This window comes from Anolis sagrei, chromosome 1 (genome assembly GCF_037176765.1).
Source record: "Anolis sagrei isolate rAnoSag1 chromosome 1, rAnoSag1.mat, whole genome shotgun sequence".
NCBI classification, from domain to species: domain Eukaryota; kingdom Metazoa; phylum Chordata; class Lepidosauria; order Squamata; family Dactyloidae; genus Anolis; species Anolis sagrei.
This window is the reverse complement of record NC_090021.1, coordinates 162831763-162850425: the sequence shown is the minus strand read 5'-3', so window position 1 is coordinate 162850425 and position 18663 is coordinate 162831763.

Sequence of the window (18663 nt, the reverse complement as noted above, 5' to 3'; positions counted from 1 at the left end):
GCGTCCATTCCTTGAGAAGCCAGATCTGGTCACGGTGATCCATGCCATAGTTACGTCCTGTCTGGATTACTATAATGTGCACTACGTGGGGCTGCTTCTGAAGAATGCATGAAAACTTTACTTAGCTGGTCCTGAGAGCTGCAGCCATGTTGCTAATTGGGTCTGGCTACAGGGAGTAGACAACCCCCCTCTTACGGTTTTATTACACCACAAATACTACCTTGCAGCAGTGATGGGACTGCATGCACACAACAACAACAATAAAAAGGGCCCCACCATGACATGTTCTTATGAGGCAAGACACTAGGGGATGGGAGCAATTCTGCATCAGCAGCAGGAGGAGACCTTCCACATCAGACAGACTTTTGCTGAGAAACCAGACTCAATGGGCCAAACTAATTGTTGTGGCTGAGATGTTCCCTGATGATGATGGAATTTAGATTCTTGGCTCTTTTTCTGTGCCTCAGATCTCTGGGCCTGCTTCTAGGTCTTTTTCTGAGGCTCCCACAGACAGTGGAGAGTCAACAACACAGCGGTTCTCTGGCCGGCAGACGAGAAGCCAGCTCGGGCCAAGGTCATTGCAGTGCTTTCATGTTGATGAGAGCATAATGTTTTCACGTTGAAAGGTATTTAGGCTTCTTGCAAACTAAGGGAAAGCGTCAGTTCAACGTAGCTTATTAGCCTGAAAGCTTCATAGAGTAACCTCACTGATGACAGATCTCTCATATACAATGGCACTGGCACCATGCTAACTCTTGGTGGAACCGTGCACTGGTACACCCACTTCTGAATGTTTTTAACCACAAAAAAAACCTCATTTGTGGTATCGGTAGTATCAAAATGTCATGATTCTGATACTATAGTTTCAAAATCCAGATCATTGTCTTTACCCATTAATGTAGAAAATCATGTTTAAGAAGCTCTTCCATGATGAATCTTCAGTTATTTCTGTGTAAATATTAATAGTCAACTGGAATTATTGAATATATGGCTAGGATGAGTTTGCAGTACAGTCCTACACAGGTGTGTTCGAGAAAACAAATTACCCCAGCAACAACAACAAATATACTATATAATGTTATATATTATGTTATACAGTAAAATAATAATAACAATGTTATTTGTTGTCTGCTTCTCCTCATGACTCAAGGTGGGCTACAACACAGTTAAAACACAGATAAAACTCGGTCATTAAAATATATAGGATAAAGGCTAAATTAACATCATGTTGAATAAGTTGTATTTCAGGTTTTTAGAACACCAATAAAATGTACCAACTATGGGAATTAAATAAATGATTACATAAGCATTTATTTCACGTGTTCATGATTGCACCCTGAACTCTTTCATTCACAATCTTGTCTTGTCTTTGCGGTCTGGCTGAAACAAACTATGTTGGATTGGTTGAGATTCTGTGAGATAGTCATTCAAAAACTAGCACAATATGCTGGATCTCCCACAAAAACAAAGTTTTTACAGTTTAATAAACGTTTTCTATGTTTTTATGATAGAACCAATTAGGAAATGACAGGACCCAGGAACAAAAATCATGTTACATAGTGTTATTCCATGAGGTAGTGTAGGTGCTGGAGGAAAATTCTGAAAATGCCTTGGACCGCAAGAAGATCAAACCAGTCCATACTCCAGGAAATAAAGCCCATCTGCTATGACACCACATTTATACATTTTATTTATTTATTTATTTATTTATTATTTAAACTTATATGCCGCCACTCCCCTGGGGCTTGGAGCGGCTTACAAGAATAGCTAAAATCTAACAAAGTTAGATTTTAACAATTTAAAACAATTTAAAAACAACAATATCAAACATTAAAAGCCTGTCGGAACAGGTATGTCTTACATGCCCTGCGGAAAGCTGGTAAGTCCCGCAGGGCACGAGCCTCAGGTGGCAGAGCATTCCAGACTGATGGCGCCACTGCTGTGAAGGCTCTGCGTCTGGTTGCTGCTAGACACAAGGTCTTGACACTGGGGATCTCCAATAGATCTTGGTCCTCAGAACGGAGGGATCTCTGGGGTTGGTAGGGGGTGAGACGATCCCTCAGATACATTGGCCCCAGACCATGCAAGGCCTTAAAGGTGAGTACCATCACTTTGAAAGTGATCCGGTGCTCAATTGGTAACCAATGCAGCTGTAGTAAGATTGGTGTTATGTGGCATCTCATCGGAATTCCCGCAAGAAGCCGAGCAGCTGCGTTTTGTACCAACTTGAGCTTCCGAATCACCGACAGAGGGAGGCCAATGTAGAGGGCGTTACAGTAGTCCAGTCTTGAGATGACCGTAGCCTGGATCACCGTAGCTAGGTCGTCCCTGGACAGGTAGGGGGCCAGCCGTCTAGCCTGCCGCAGGTGAAAGAAGGTGGTTCTGCTCACGGCGGAGACCTGGGCCTCCATTGTCAGCAGAGGGTCCAAAAGGACTCCCAGACTCTTTACCAATGATGACGGGCGTAACGCCTCGCCATCCAGGGTGGGCAGATGGATGTCCCCACTGCCTGGTCCACCCAGCCATAGGATCTCCGTCTTTGCTGGATTCACCCTCAACCTGCTGGCACGCAGCCATCCAGTCACGGCCTCGAGGCACTGATGGAAACAATCGGGTACAGAGTCCGGTCGGCCTTCCATCTTCAGCACCAGCTGAGTGTCATCGGCATACTGGTAACACTCAAGCCCAAAACCTCGAACCAGCTGAGCAAGTGGTCGCATATAGATGTTAAACAACAGAGGGGAGAGAATGGCCCCCTGAGGAACCCCACAAGATAGAGGGGACCTCTCAGAGACCACGCCTCCCCTCTCCACTCGCTGTCCACGGTTGTGAAGAAAGGAGGACAGCCAGTTTAAAGCTGTCCCCCTGAGTCCAGCAACAGCAAGGCGGTGGGTCAAGAGATTGTGGTCGACTGTGTCAAATGCTGCTGTGAGATCCAATAGCACAAGCAGCGCTGACCCGCCCTGGTCAAGCTGGCATCGAAGGTGATCCGTGATGGAGACCAGCACAGTCTCTGTCCCATGCCCCACACGGAAGCTGGACTGGAAGGGATCTAGTCCGGCTGTGTCGTCTAGGAATTGCTGCAACTGCTCCGCTGCATAAAAGAAAACATAAATACAATCAATAATTCTCTGAAATACATAATTCTAGCACCTTTTTGTTTCATATGCCAATCCTTTAACCCATGCTTCACTAGTTACACAGCACAGAATATTGAAAGTACAGACTATAGGCATTTTTAAAAATTATATCCTAGGTGAGCATACGTATTTTTATTCATGTTTAAGACAACAACACATTTGGGTAATAAATCATAGGATAAATGCCAATCAAAGCTAATAACTTTATTTTATTTTTTAAAAGAAACATGCAGATTGTGATTAAAAAGAACTTGCCATAATTTGCATGTGTTATGCAGCCTGGGTGTGATCCTCGACTCATCGCTTAGCCTGGAACCCCAGGTTTTGGCGGTGAGCAGGAGACCATTTGCACAGTTAAAACTTGTGCGCCAGCTGCCCCTATACCTTGGGAAGTCTGATCTGGCCACGGTAGTCCATGCTCTGGTTATATCCCGTATAGACTACTGCAATGTGCTCTACATGTAGTTGCCTTTGAAGACTGTCCGGAAACTTCAAATGTCCAATGAATGGCAGCCAGATTGCTAAGAGGAGCTGCACTCAGGGAGCATACAACTTTTCTGTTATGCCAATTTCATTAGTTATCAGTTTGCTACCGGGCACAATTCAAAGTGCTGGCTTTAGCCTATAAATCCCTAAATGGTTCTGGTACAACTGACCTATCTGAACACATCTCCCCTTATGACCTTAAGATCATCGGGGAGGGGGGGCTGCTCTCGTTACCACCTTCATCACAGGTACGTTTGGCGGAGACGAGTGACAGGGCCTTCTCAATGGTGGCCCCTCGGCTATGGAAGGCCCTCCCTATAGATATTAGATCAGCCACCTCCCTTTTAACATTCCTGAAAAAAGTCAAGACATGGCTTTTTGAGCAAGTGTTTACAAATGCAGAGTAATTGACATAAGACAAAAGAACGACTAGACAATGAGACCGGACAACATTTTTAACAAGGAGACACTATGGATTTATATTTTATTGATTCTGTTTAATTTTTATTATATGTAAAGTTTTAATTGTATTTATGATATTGTATGCATTGAATTTTACCCTGTTGAGTTGCCTTGAGTTGCCTGCAGGCTGAGAAAGGCAGTATACAAATAAAGTAAATAATGTATGTTTTATTATCTCGTTATTTGAAGCAAACTGATATGCTTTCATCTGTGATTAGTGCCTTTTTATGTTGACAATGCAGAAAGCCTGTGTATTACTTGAAGAATCCATTCCAAGACCCTTTGGGTATTATCAAACCCTATTTTTCTTATCTGGAAAGAATGATAACTTGGACTTCCGGTGGAACCATACCACAGAATCATTCTGGAGGGACTTTGAATGTGCCTAGAAACTGTCCCCATCTACATTGCTTTAGTATGCAGTTTGAAATATCATTATATGGCCAGTGTAGACTCATTTAATGCAGTTCAATGTAGTTAAATTGCTTTGTATGAGTCTATACTGACCATAAAATGCAGTTTGAAACTACATTAGATGGCAGTGTCAGTAGGGCCTAAGCCTCCAGTGTAATTCTATGGTCAACTTCCAATGCGCTTGGTTATAAATGGAACTGTGTTTCACAAGAGCATGTAATACATCTACCATACTTCATTTTCCTAAGTGCTTTGTTACAGCTGTTGAAATAAGTTCTTCTGGTGTTTGGAAAAACAATCACCCCTAAGTAGCCAACATTTCAACAATTTTGTTTTGACCAGATCAACAACTCACAATTATGGTTTATTTTTCTTTCTGCTTGCCAAGCAGCAGGATGCATTTTCAGTGAAATGTGTTTTTGAACAGGGTGCCAGTTCAGTAGCCACTAGACTATGACTTTCCTTTTATTTTGTATAACAGAGACCTGGCTGGACGAAGGGGGAGGGGTTAATCTCACTCAACTTTGTCCACCAGGTTACTCTGTGCAGCACCAACCAAGACTTGGAGGGCGGGGAGGCGGAGTCGCAGTGGTCTATAAGGATTTAATCCCCCTGATCAGGCATCCCATCCCACAGTCATCTTCATTTGAATGTGCCGGCTTTAGGATAGGTGACCGGGACAGGATAGGGATTCTGTTAGTGTACCGACCACCCCGCTGCACTACAGTCTCCCTCCCTGAGCTAGCAGGAGTGTCCGAGACGGACATGGCGTTGAGCTCCCAACGGCTTTTAGTCCTGGGAGATTTCAATGTCCATGCCGAGGCAACCATGGGCCTGTCCCAACTAATATCTGGTCCCACCCATAGTGCCGGGCACACATTGGATTTGGTATTTTCTCAGGGATGGGGTGGAGGAGCTGACCATCGCGCCGTTGCCATGGACCGATCACCACCTGATCAGGTTTAGACTAACGGCACCTCCTAACCTCCGCAGGGGTGGTGGACCCATTAGAATGGTCCGCCCCAGGAGACTTATGGATCCAAATGGCTTCCTGATGGCTCTTAGGGATTCTCCCACCTCCTTGGCTAGCGATCCTGTCGATGTTCTGGTCTCCCACTGGAACAGTGAGATGACCAGGGCTATTGATACAATCGCTCCGGAACGCCCCCTCTCGAGTAGCCGAGCTAAACCAGCCTCTTGGTTTACTGAGGAGCTGGCAGCGATGAAGCAAGAGAAGAGGAGGCTAGACTCATCGCTGAGCCTGGAAGCCCAGGTCTCGGCGGTGGCCGGGAAAGCTTTTGCACAATTAAAACTTGTGCGCCAGCTGCGCCCGTACCTTGGGAAGTCGGATCTAGCCACGGTGGTCCACGCTCTTGTTACATCCCAATTAGACTACTGCAACGCACTCTACGTGGGATTGCCTTTGAAGACTGCTCGGAAACTCCAACTAGTCCAGCGAGAGGCAGCCAGACTGCTCACCGGGGCGTCATACAGGGAGCATACCACCCTCCCTGTTGTGTCAGCTCCACTGGCTGCCGATCCAGTTCCGAGCACAATTCAAAGTGCTGGTTTTGACCTACAAAACCCTATACGGTTCCGGCCCAGTGTATCTGTCCGAACGGATCTCCCTCTACGTCCCACAGGTCTAAGATCTTCTGGGGAGGCCCTGCTCTCAACCCCGCCTCTATCAGAAGTGAGATTGGTGGTGACGAGGAGCAGGGCCTTCTCGGTGGTGGCCCCCCACCTATGGAATTCACTCCCTGGGGAAATTAGATCTGCAACATCGCTCCTTTCCTTCAGGAAAAAACTAAAGACATGGATCTGGGACCAGGCATTCGGACAAGCGGGCAGATAAGGAAAGAACTTTGATGATGATTAGGAAATGATTAATGGATTACATCTATGGAACTCTGAAAGACAAAATGCTGATCACGAGAGTAGTTTTTTATATGATGTGTTATGTACTTGTTGATTGTGTTAACTGTGATAACTATTTTTAACTATGGTTTTGTATATTATGTGTAATTTGTATAGGCATCAAATTGTGCCTTTTCTGTAAGCCGCCCTGAGTCCTCCTTCGGGGGTAGAGAAGGGCAGGGTAAAAGTACCCGAAATAAATAAATAAATAAAATTTTGGTAAGATACTAGTTATGTAATAATCCCACACACACAATAATAGTTCAGGAGCTTCAAAACAATCTTGAAATTGCTGAACGGTTGCACATTGCAGTCCATCTGTGTTCCAAAACAATATATTGCAGCCTTCCACTTGGACAAAAAGTCACAGAACAAAAGGATTTCCTTTTCACATTTTTGCCATTTCCTTCAGGGTTTTTAAAATCCTGTTTGGGGGACTTCTTTCCTGCTTCTTTCCTTGGAATAAATAAAGATTAATAAACATGTTAGTGTTTAATTTTATCCTCAAAACTGTTGCCAGCTATAAAGGCCACAACCCAGAACTCTAATGTGGAAAGACTTTGTTGTTTTCACGCAGAATAGACCTTATTAAGAGAATTTAGGGTGGCAACCTGTGTTGGACGGGGTTACACTCCCCCTGAAGTCACAGGTCCGCAGTTTGGGAGTCCTCATAACTTATACTTGAGGCTCAGGCGTCGGCGGTGGCCGGGAGGGCTTTTGCACAATTGAGACTCGTGCGCCAACTGCGACCGTACCTCGTAAAGACTGATCTGGCCGGGGTGGTCCATGCCTTGATCACCTCTAGATTGGACTACTGTAATGCGCTCTACGTGAGGCTGCCCTTGAAAATGGCTCGGAAATTTCAACTGGTCCAACGGGCGGCGGCCAGGTTGTTAACTGGTGCTCCTTACAGAGAGAGGTCAACCCTCCTGTTTAAGGAGCTCCATTGGCTGCCGTTCATTTTCCGGTCCCAATTCAAGGTGCAGGTGCTCACCTACAAAACCCTAAACGGTTTGGGAACTCTCTCCCCAAGGACATCAGACAAGTCCCAACGGTGGCAGTCTTTAGGAAGAGCTTGAAGACCTGGCTGTTCCAGTGTGCCTTTCCAGAATAGGAAACTCCAAGTATCATGTCCCAAACGGACTTTATTAGAGATTTAAGATTGTCTGCACATCGCACCTACCCTAAGATCCTTACATTTCACCTGTCATGTCCAGCACTTTTAATTTTATTCATTACATTTGGCCCGGCCCTTAGTTTTTAAATGTGTCATGATGTATTGTTTTTAATGTTTTTCTGTTATTGCTTTAATGTTTATTGGTTTGCTTTATGAGTTTATTGTTGTATTTGTTATGTTGTTGTTTTATTGAGGGTCTTGGCCTTTGTAAGCCGCACAGAGTCCTACGGGAGATGTTAGCGGGGTACAAATAAAGTTAATAATAATAATAATAATAATAATAATAATAATAATAATAATTTGAAGGAACTTGATTCCAAGGTGTCACCCTTTTGACTTAAAATTTTAAACAAAAGTTCATAAAACATTTATTGTTTGCAATTTTGTCACATTTTTACCTTAAATTTGTATTCTGGTAACATTGAAAATTCATGTGTATTAAACTATTCTCATTGGATACTGAAAACAAACTGAAAAATAAGCTCTAAATATAGGTTTTTTAAAATAAAAAAACTGGGTTGAAGTTGCTCACTTTTTTTGTTTGTGTGTTTAAACAGTATTTGCCACAGAGAAATTAAACAGGTGAACATTTTGTTTTCATCTGTGTATCGTGTTACCATTAATGGCATCAGATCAGGTCCAGAAACAAAGCTATCCAACATTTATACAATCAAAACCCTTGCTTTTGGCAGAAGCAATGTGTGGGAGAAGACACGTATTCATATTCGTGCTTGGCAGAAACATACCTCCTAAACAAATATCTCAAAAATAAAGCTGTTGCAGAGGGGAGTGCTGTACAGATGTCAGCAGAGGCAATCAGACTGTGATGCTAGATATATATTTGGCACAACCCATCATTCTTATGTTTTTAAATTTTACATTGATGCCTTTAAGTCTCAGGTTTGGGGGATGGTGGCAGCGGCAACAGTGTTGTGGTACTTCCACACTTTAAATCACTCCCTGAGATATTTGGATAGTTATTGGCAAACCCAATCACAGTCACACTCCCTCTGCATTTTCAACAGGACTTTTCTTCTCCTCTCTATTAGCTCCCCCCTCCCCCCCAATGCCCTCCAGTGCAGGAGAAGGTACTCTAGTTGGATGACTCACACCTGTCAATCACTCTTCATACATATACCTGACATTATTTTGCTGAATAGAGACAAACAATTTCACCATGTATAGAACATCATATAAAACAATGGATTCAAACTGTGAAAAGAATCAACTTAAACAGTAGGAAACATTCATAAGGAAGGCTGAGCAAAGGAAGACACATGCTTTTCAACTGTGGTGCTGGAGGAAAATTCTGAGAGGGATCAAACCAGTCAATTCTCCAGGAAATAAAGCCTGTCTGCTCACTGGAGGGAAAGATATTAAAGGCAAAAATGAAGTGCTTTGGCCACATCATGAGAAGACAGGAAACTTTGGAGAAGAGAATTATGCTGGGGGAAATAGAAGGAAGAGGGGGTGACCAAGGGCAAGATGGATGGATGGTATCCTTTTTTTTTTTTAAAAAAAAGTTATTTTTATTTAGAATATATTGCTCCTTGAGATTGGAGCTAAAAGAAAGAAAAGGAAAATGCTAGATACCCCCTTGGGTACATAGAAAGGGTGGGAACAATGTCATATAGTAAAGTAGGTGAAGAAAAGTGAGCAAAAGACACAAAATAAAGCAAACAACCAAGCAAACAAACAAATAAAAAAGGATATGTGCAGAACTTCCAGTATCTTCCAGGTTAGGGAGGTTATCCTAATTGTCCTTTTTTGCTTCGAGTATTTGAGTCGCTGGCTTCATGGTGATTGTCCTTCAAAATTCATTCAGAAATTTTTAATATAAATTTCTTTGTACTCTTTCTTAATGAATTCCAAGAAACTTTTCCAATTTGTTCTAGGAGGTTTTATATAGTATTGTGAGATTCTATGTGTAAGCATGTCCATGTTCATAATATCCATTGTTTTTAATATCCACTGTGGGTATTTCACTAGTCCTCCATACTCTGGCCAGAATAATTCTTGCAGCTGTTATAAATAAAAGAAATTTTTTCTGAGTTTTGTCTGTAACAAAGTCTGTGATCCCTAATAGCATTGATTCAGGTTTTAGTTCAAATTTGATATTAAGGATTAGATCAATCTTTTCATATATTTGGTACCAGAAATTATTTACTTTTTTACACTTCCACCACATGTGGAAAAAGTTGCCTTCGTGTTTTCCGCACTTCCAGCAATCATATTTTATTTTTCCTTTATTAATCTTTGATATTATCTCAGGAGTCAGGTACCACCTATAAAATATTTTGTACCAGTTCTCCTTGAGCTCTGATGCGTATGAGTATTTTAACTTTCTAATCCAGATTTCTTCCCACTCTGACATTGTCTACCCATGCCCTTCGACCATTTTATCATATCTTCCTTAACTTGTTCGGTTTTTTGTAGACCATATTAAAAGTTGCTGATATAATTTATTTTTTATTTTTTTGTCTGTTTTTGCTATCCTGTCCCAAAATGTGTTTCTTGTCTCAAATCCTATTGTGTTATCTATCTTAAAGTTTTCTTTTATCTGTCGGTATTGGAACCACGAGATTGACGGGTCGATCTGTTTTAATTTCTCTTGAGATTTGAGTGTTACCCTATGTGTATTAATTTCCAGAAGTTGGGTATATGTTAACCACTTCTCTCTCTGGGTAATTCCTTCATGTGGTAGGCCTCATTTGGGGAGAACCATAATGGGGTCTTTTGATATATTCTTTCTTTGTATCTATTCCAAATTTGTAGAAGGGCTGCTCTTGTCAGGTGGTTCTTAATTTTTTTTCTCTCTTTCCGCTTTCCCCCTCCATAGATAGTTGTGCCATCCCTGCACTAGATCGAAGCCTTCTAGTGGCAATATCTTCCTTTTGCTCAGTATTGTCCAGTCTCTTACCCAACACAAAGCAGAAGCTACGTAACACAACTGGAAGTCTGGGAGGCCCAAGCCTCCCTTGTTTTTTTATCGTCTGTTAGATTCTTTAAGGTTATTCTATGTTTTCTACCCTGCCAGATAAATTTGAATACGTCTTTTTGCCAGTTATGTATGAGGGTTTTAGATCTTAATATCGGCAAGGTCTGGAAAAAAAGAGAATATCCGGTAGGATATTCATTTTAACTGCAGCTATCCTGCCAAGCAAGGAGAGATTCAGGTATGCCCATGATTTTAATTTCTTCCTTATTTCTGACCATTTTTTTCATAACTGTTTTTCAATAGATGTGAATTGTTGGATGATATTATTATTCCTAAATATTTTGTCTTTGGGACTATTTTAATTCCTATTGTGTCTTGTAATCTTTTTTTCCTTCCGTGTTGATATTTTTAGTGATAATTTGTGTTTTGTTTTTATTTATTTTGAAACCTGCCACTTCCCCAAAGCCCTCAATCTCTTGTAAATCCATCTATTTGCGTGTTCTAGGGGATTTTCTATAACGCAGACTACCTATCCTTGAAGAGACTGGCTTGACCTTGAAGGAGCTGGAGGTGGCCACAGCCGACAGGGAGCTCTGGCGTGGGCTAGTCCATGAGGTCACAAAGAGTTGAAAGCAACTGAGCAAATAAACAACAAAACATGGGACTGTGGCGCAGCTGTCTGTCAGCTGCATTAAGATCACTTCTGACCAAAGGTCATGAATTTGAAGCCAGCCCGGGTCGGAGTGAGCTTCCGACCAATTATGTAGCTTGTTGTCGACCTTTGCAACCCGAAAGACAGTTGCATCTGTCAAGTAGGAAAATTCAGTACCACATATGTGTGGGGAGGCTAATTTAACTCATTTACGAGGCCATAAAAAAAGACTCCAGCAAAGCATGCGGGAATGTGGAAGTAATCCATCAGTGTCGCAGATGGATGATGAAAGCAACAGCTCCCCTGGTGGCCAGAAAAGTTAATCAGCCTCTGACTGTCTGTCTATATGTGTTGTGTGTCTTTGGCATTGAATGTTTGCCATATATGTGTACATTGTAATCCACCCTGAGTCCCTTGCGGAATGAAAAGGGTGGAATATAAATACTGTAAATAAATAAACATTAAGAAGACCTTCAACTGTTCAACAGTGGAATATGCTGCCTCCTCTGAGCAAGGTGGAGTCAACTTCTTTGGAGGTTTTTAAGCAGAGACTGGATGGCCATTTGACAGGGGTGTTTTGATTATTAAGTTATTCATTCATGAATAACTTAATAAGTGGATGATTTTTGTGGTCTCTTCCAACTCTGTGATTCTAGGTACTTTAAACTGAAATGAGAAGAAATTTATTTATTTATTTATTTATTTATTTATTATTCAAATTTATATGCCGCCACTCCCCTGGGGCTCGGAGTGGCTTACAAGAATGGCTAAAATCTAACACAATTTAAAAACAATTTAAAACAATTTAAAAACAGCAATATCAAAAATCAAAAATATCACACAAGCCATGAGCTCCTAGAACTGATAACATCGCCAACCTGCTTTCGACAAATTCCAAAGAAGGGGACATGAGGGTGGCACTGCCATAAATAGGCCAAAGAGCCCCCCCCCTTCCCCTCCAAGTCCACTGACATGAAAATCATGAAGTCAGAAAAATGATCTCCCTATCACTACCATCACTCGACTCAAGTGAGAGGGAAATCACATTTCTCCCAAATGTTTTTCATTGAAAGAATATGTTTGGAAGAGAGTGTTTGGAGGTGGTGAAAACTGCCACATATATTCCAATATCAGGAGATTTTATTGGAGGATTATTATTATTGGAAAATTTAGAAGAGGAAGCATCTTTTGTTACGTTGTTCAGCCTTAATAAGAACATAATATTCATAGGGTGATGTTTTCATCATTTCAATACCCTTTTGCAAAGGCAGAATAATTGACTAAATGGCAGACAATTCTTTGTCTGTTTGTTTTCTGAAACAATATCCGACAAATCTCAAAAACATATTAAATGGAATGAGATTTATTTTCAATTTCTGTCGAATAATCAGGTTTGTTTCTGATCAAATAGTATTAGACCTGAAAACACAAGACTTTAACTTACTTTAATCCAAACAGTACTTCCAACATTTGAAATATAGGCATCGCAGCGGACAAGTTAATTATATGCCAGCTGATAAAAGATAAGAGTTTAGTCCTAAAGTTGAATGATCTTCTAGTCATATCTCTGTGCAGTCAGTTTTCAAAAGTATCCCAGAATTGAATAACTTTGATTGCCATATGTTTAAAAACTGTGTATTTAATGATGGGTAAGATTGTGATCATGATAGGAAGTTCCTCTAGATATCTAGATAGCTTGTAGATGTGGAATGGCAAGTGTTTATTTAATGCTCCTTATCCTAGAGTTACTATGGGATATGATTCCATCAAAATAAATAATTCCTTGTCGGTGTGAGTATATTTGTTGGGTGATAAATAATGCTGTTTAGTTGCTATGTGTCCTTACTGTACTTTTAAATACACCCGGGGGGCTCTCTGATTCTAAACACATTAAATCAATTGGACTTATTTCCACACATGGCCAGAATCCAATGAACTCCTCAACTAGTTAGATGGCGCAAGGCCACTTGGCATGCATTTCTCAAACAACAGCACTCCAAGTCAGATGACAAGTCCATTTCGAAACAGAACAACGTCAACTGCAACAGCAGCGTGGTGATCCATTGTTTAATCAGCTTTTGCAGGAATGGACATAAGCAAGTTTGCCTTCAAAGTGTCATGCAGTTTCTTCACTGCAGGCAGTCAACTGGTCTGTGTTATCTTCGTATAAGGCAAAGCATAAGAGGTTTTTGACAATCTAATATAGCTCCAGTGAATGACCCAGCAGATCACTGCTAACATAGAGCAGAACATCCCATGGGCTTTTGTTTAATGACTAGCACCTTCCTAGTCACCCAGTGTGGGTTTACTTGACTCATCTCAATCTAATGTTTTAAATTGAGTTTTACGGTTTTAATTGAAATTTTTATTGTATATGTTGATAGCATCATTGATGCTTATGTGAGGCCACCCTGAGTCCCCTTTGTGGGGAGAAGGGCAGGGTAGAAATGAAATGAAATGAAATGAAATGAAATGAAATAAATCTCTGTGGGAAAGGTGATCATATCCAGGTCCCTTGCCATTTCACTATTCAGGCAGGACTTCAACAGGAACACCTCCCAAGGCAAAAGGCATAGGAAATCACTGTGATCCATCCCCTTAACAGACCATCTTAATCACAACCCTGCAGATGCTATGAGTCACCAGAGGTCTTAACCCCACCCAGCATAGAAAAATGTGAGAGATGTTGGTGATCTGGGCATGGAGGATTGTCATCTGCCAGTGGTACTTCGATTGTGCTTTTCCTGCCTGGCAGGACGTTGGATTAGATGGCCCATGTGGTCTATTCCCCCTCGATGGAATAGTCAAAAGTCAACACTGACACTGAAATTCAATACCGCCTGAGCTCTGCGAGTGCAGCATTTTTCCAAATGAAGCAGAGAGTGTTTGAGAACCGGGACATCCATAGGGATACTAAGGTGCTTGTTTATAAAGATATTGTCCTTCCAACTCTGCTATACACCTGTGAGACGTGGACTGTCTACAGATGTCACATGCAACTCCTGGAACGATTCTATCAGCGCTGCCTCCGAAAAATCCTGCAAGACAAGCGGACAAATGTCAGCTTGCTGGAAGAAGCAAAGACCACCAGCATTGAAGCGATGGTCCTCCGCCATCAACCTCGACTGGCCATGTCCAGATGCCCGTTCCACAGTCTCCCAAAGCAGTTCCTCTACTCTGGACTCAAGAATGGAAAATGGAATGTTGGTGGGCAGGAAAAGAGATTTAAAGATGCGCTCAAAACCAACCTTATAAACTCTGGCATAGACGCTGAGAACTGGGAAGCCCTGGCCCTTGAGTGCTCCACTTGGAGGTCAGCTGTGACCAGCAGTGCTGTAGAATTTGAAGAGGCATGAATGGAGGGTAAAAGAGAGAAATGTGCCAAGAGGAAGGCGCATCAATCCAACCCTGACCGGGACCACCTTCCACCTGGAAACCGACGCCCTCACTGCGGGAGACGATGCAGATCAAGAATAGGGCTCCACAGTCACCTACGGATCCACTGCCAGAACATTGAACTTGGAGGACCATCATCCTCGGACTACGAGTAATCACCTAAGGAAGTAAAGTGGTCTACTACAATTCTATTTTTCTATGATTCTATGATCTTCTCACATGCCATTTGCCCCATCTATGCTGTGGCCAGCAGCATGTATGAAGCCAATTGTACTTGAGAAATAGCTGTGGTTATCAAGGAGGACCTGAAGACCTGAAGTGGTCCTTTCAAAGTGGTCTCAGCAGGATGTTCTCAGCACAATAAGCTAAGAGGACACCAGCACTATTGTCAAGACTAGTGAAAGCTAAACTGTTGAGCACCAAGTTCATTAAGATAATTTCTATTCTGTATCTTCTACCTAGGAGCCCCCAGTGGCGCAGTGGGTTAAAGCACTGAGCTGCTGAGCTTGTTGATCAAAAGGTCACAGGTTCGATTCCGGGGAGCGGCGTGAGCTTCCGCTGTCAGCCCTAGCTTCTGCCAACCTAGCAGTTCGAAAACATGCAAATGTGAGTAGATTAATAGGTACCGCTCCGGCAGGAAGGTAACGGCGCTCCATGCAGTCATGCCGGCCACATGACCTTGGAGGTGTCTACAGACAATGCTGGCTCTTCGGCTTAGAAATGGAGATGAGCACCACACCCCAGAGTCAGACATTACTGGACTTATTTACCTTTACCTTTACCTATCTTCTACCTATCTTCAAATGGGAATAATGCATTCAATCCCCAAACAGAAGAAGAAGAACTGATATACCACAACCACGAACATACAGATTTATTTATAGTCTTTGACAGCTATTCAAGACTACTGTGCTGGCTTCTGATTGATTCAAAATTTGGCCAGCTAAGATCCACTCCCTGGTTGGTCTGGGACTCCATTCAACAACGTCACTGGTTAGTCTCGACCATGGTGGGAAACTTTCATAAACTGTCATTGGATTATTTTGAAGTTCGTGTCCATTTATCGATCTGCCCAGGAGAAGGGCACAAGCAAGAAGGAATGCGGTGGTGCAGGAGATAATGGGCTGAAATGGGTTTTGATATCCCAGCTCCAGTTAATACAGTGGATGCCAGTCAGGTTCACAACAGGTGCTCAGGGTGTTGGCTATTTTAGTGGGATTCCCAGGTGGTTTGGTGACAGAAATGATGAAACATTTAACCAGCTCATATTGGGGAAAAGAGGAAAAGACCCAGCGGCTCTTGTGTAAGTCTATTGTGTGTCCCATATGTCTCCCCAGGGTATTGTGAGGGGATTGTGAGGTCTCTTCCAACTCTATGATTCTATGATTATATTAGACTCATAGAATCATAGAGTTGGAAGAGACCTCATGGGCTATCCAGTCCAACCCCCAGCCAAGAAGCAGGAAAATCGCATTCAAAGCACCCCCGACAGATGGCCATCCAGCCTTCGCTTAAAAGCCTCCATCAAACTCCGGGGCAGAGAGTTCCACTGCTGAACAGCTCTCACACTTAGGAAGTTCTTTCTAATGTTCGGGTGAAATCTCCTTTCCTATAGTTTGTTCCATTGTGCCCTAGTCTCCAAGGCAGCAGAAAGCAAGCCTACTCCTTCCTCCCTATGACTGCCCCTCACATATTTATACATGGTCATCATGTCTCCTCTCAGCCTTCTCTTTGCCATCTCCTGAGAACTCTGGTATGTGTGACATTCCAGGGGATTTAATGAAAATAACTCTGAAAACTATGAGTGAGCTCCATGTGGGCACCGTAATTCATCCCTATAGAGCAGTGGACTATGGGGTTCATAATTTTGAGGTCCTGGTTTCAATAACACTGTCACAAGGTTTTCTGAGGCCAAGAATGTATTACTTGTCCATGGAATATATGGCTGAGCAGGGCTTCAAACCCTTTTCTCCAGAGTTGTAGTCCAATGTTTAAACCACTATATCACGCCTGGGTCAACATAGGGCTAGATGCAAATATTAGAAACAGATATTGTAATATAGATAAATACTGTTCCAGAATTCTGACACCAATGGTCAGAATTCTCTTATGTAAATATAATCTCTCTTATGTAAAGATAATACATTTAGATACTCTTGGCTATATCTAGTTATAGAATCATAGAATCAAAAAGTTGGAAGAGACCTCATGGGCCTTCCAGTCCAAACCCCTGCCAAGAAGCAGGAATATTGCATTATCTTCAAGCTCTTCTTGTATATTGATATGTGAGTGCATGTCCATCAGTCTGCTGTGAATCACTGATTACATCCTCTTTCAAAATAACAGCTAGCTTTCATTCTTTATGGTCGGTTGAACAATTTATACTAAAAGCTTAAGATACTAGAGTCTAGACTTCTAGCGATTATAGAAGATGATTTCTTACTTGATACCACTCTCTCTCCACTCAGACTCTATAAGACATTGGGTTTTTTTTTTATCCATCACCACACTGTTAAACCCCTGTGTCAGCAGGACGGAAGACCGACAGGTTGCAGGTTCGAATCCGGGGAGAGCGCCTTCTATCAGCTCCAGCTCCTCATATGGGGACATGAGAGAAGCCTCCCACAAGGATGACAAAACATCAAAACATCTGGGCATCCCCTGGTCCTTGCAGACAGCCAATTCTCTCACACCAGAAGCGACTTGCAGTTTCTCAAATTGCTCCTGACACAACAACAAAAAAAAAACTGTTCCAAAAAAGAGGCTTCCCTATTAATTCCATTTTGGAGATATTAATGTAAAATCTATAAAATGTGTTCTAAAAATAAAATATAACACCCGATAATCAGTATGAAGTATGTAGGTTAGTAAATGTAAATTTAATGACATTCAAAAATACTATCAGTATCTACACGTTGAGCATCCCTTATCCAAAATACTTAGAAACAGAGGTATACTGTATTTTGGATTTTTCCCCCTGGATTTTAGAATACTTGCTTATACATAGCAAGATCTCTTGGAAATGGAACTGTAAACACAAAATCAATTTATATTTCATATTAACATTGGATCAATGTACATATGCAGTTTATATACATTGAACTTCCAGAAGGCAAAAGCGTTACTCTCTCATGTGGACAATTTTGGAGTATTTTGCATGTTTTATTTCCGGGTTGACAACATAGTGGCAGGTCTGCAGCTTGCAATGAGTTGCTGTATGTTTTTGTTTAATTTTCCAGGATTTCTCAGTTGATGCAGACTGTTTTTATAATCTCATGTCCTCCGACATAAAAGATATTTTGCAGTTCTTTGCTTTGAAATAATATGTTGCATACTGTGTTAGCTCAAGAAGCATCATTCAAAGACTCGGTGTATTCCCCAGTTGATGCATTTCAAGATGTGCCTTTCACTCTGGTGACATGTTAGCCGCATGGCAATTCACATCCCAAGCTGCGGACTCCAAGATGTATGGTTGCTAATGAGTAATGGAAGAGATAGACCACAGAGCTCAGTAAATCTGTCATTTCCTTTGTCATCTGTCTGTGATCTCTTTGCTCATCGAACAGAAATAAATGGAAATATGAAATGACTCTTGCTATTCCATGGAGGCAATGCAAAGAGACTGGAAAGCCCTGAACCCATGAAGTGACTATGCACTAGACCTGACATTTGCCAGTCACTTGTAAGTGGATCTGTGAACAGAAAAAGTATCTGTTAGGCAGGATATGTTAGTCTGAATAGAGAAAACGTTAGATGACTTACTACACTTCTGACTCCATCAAAACAATTTTGCTTCAGGTTTGTCACATGTCTTTGCAAACAGCAAGTGTTAGTATTAGAACGGCTGAACATTATTACAGTTTTTATTTAAATATTTATATACTTTACTTTCATCTGATAGATGATTTGCAAAAGTATGCATGAAACATACCTGACTCTCGCAATAAAATGTGTGGAATGGAAGATGTGAGGATGGAATTATCTGCTTACATCATCCATTTCCCCCCTCCAGTTTCCTTCCTCTAGTTCACTGCTTCTTAAATTGTAGGTTCCAACCCCAAATGGGGTCTCCTTAACTCAA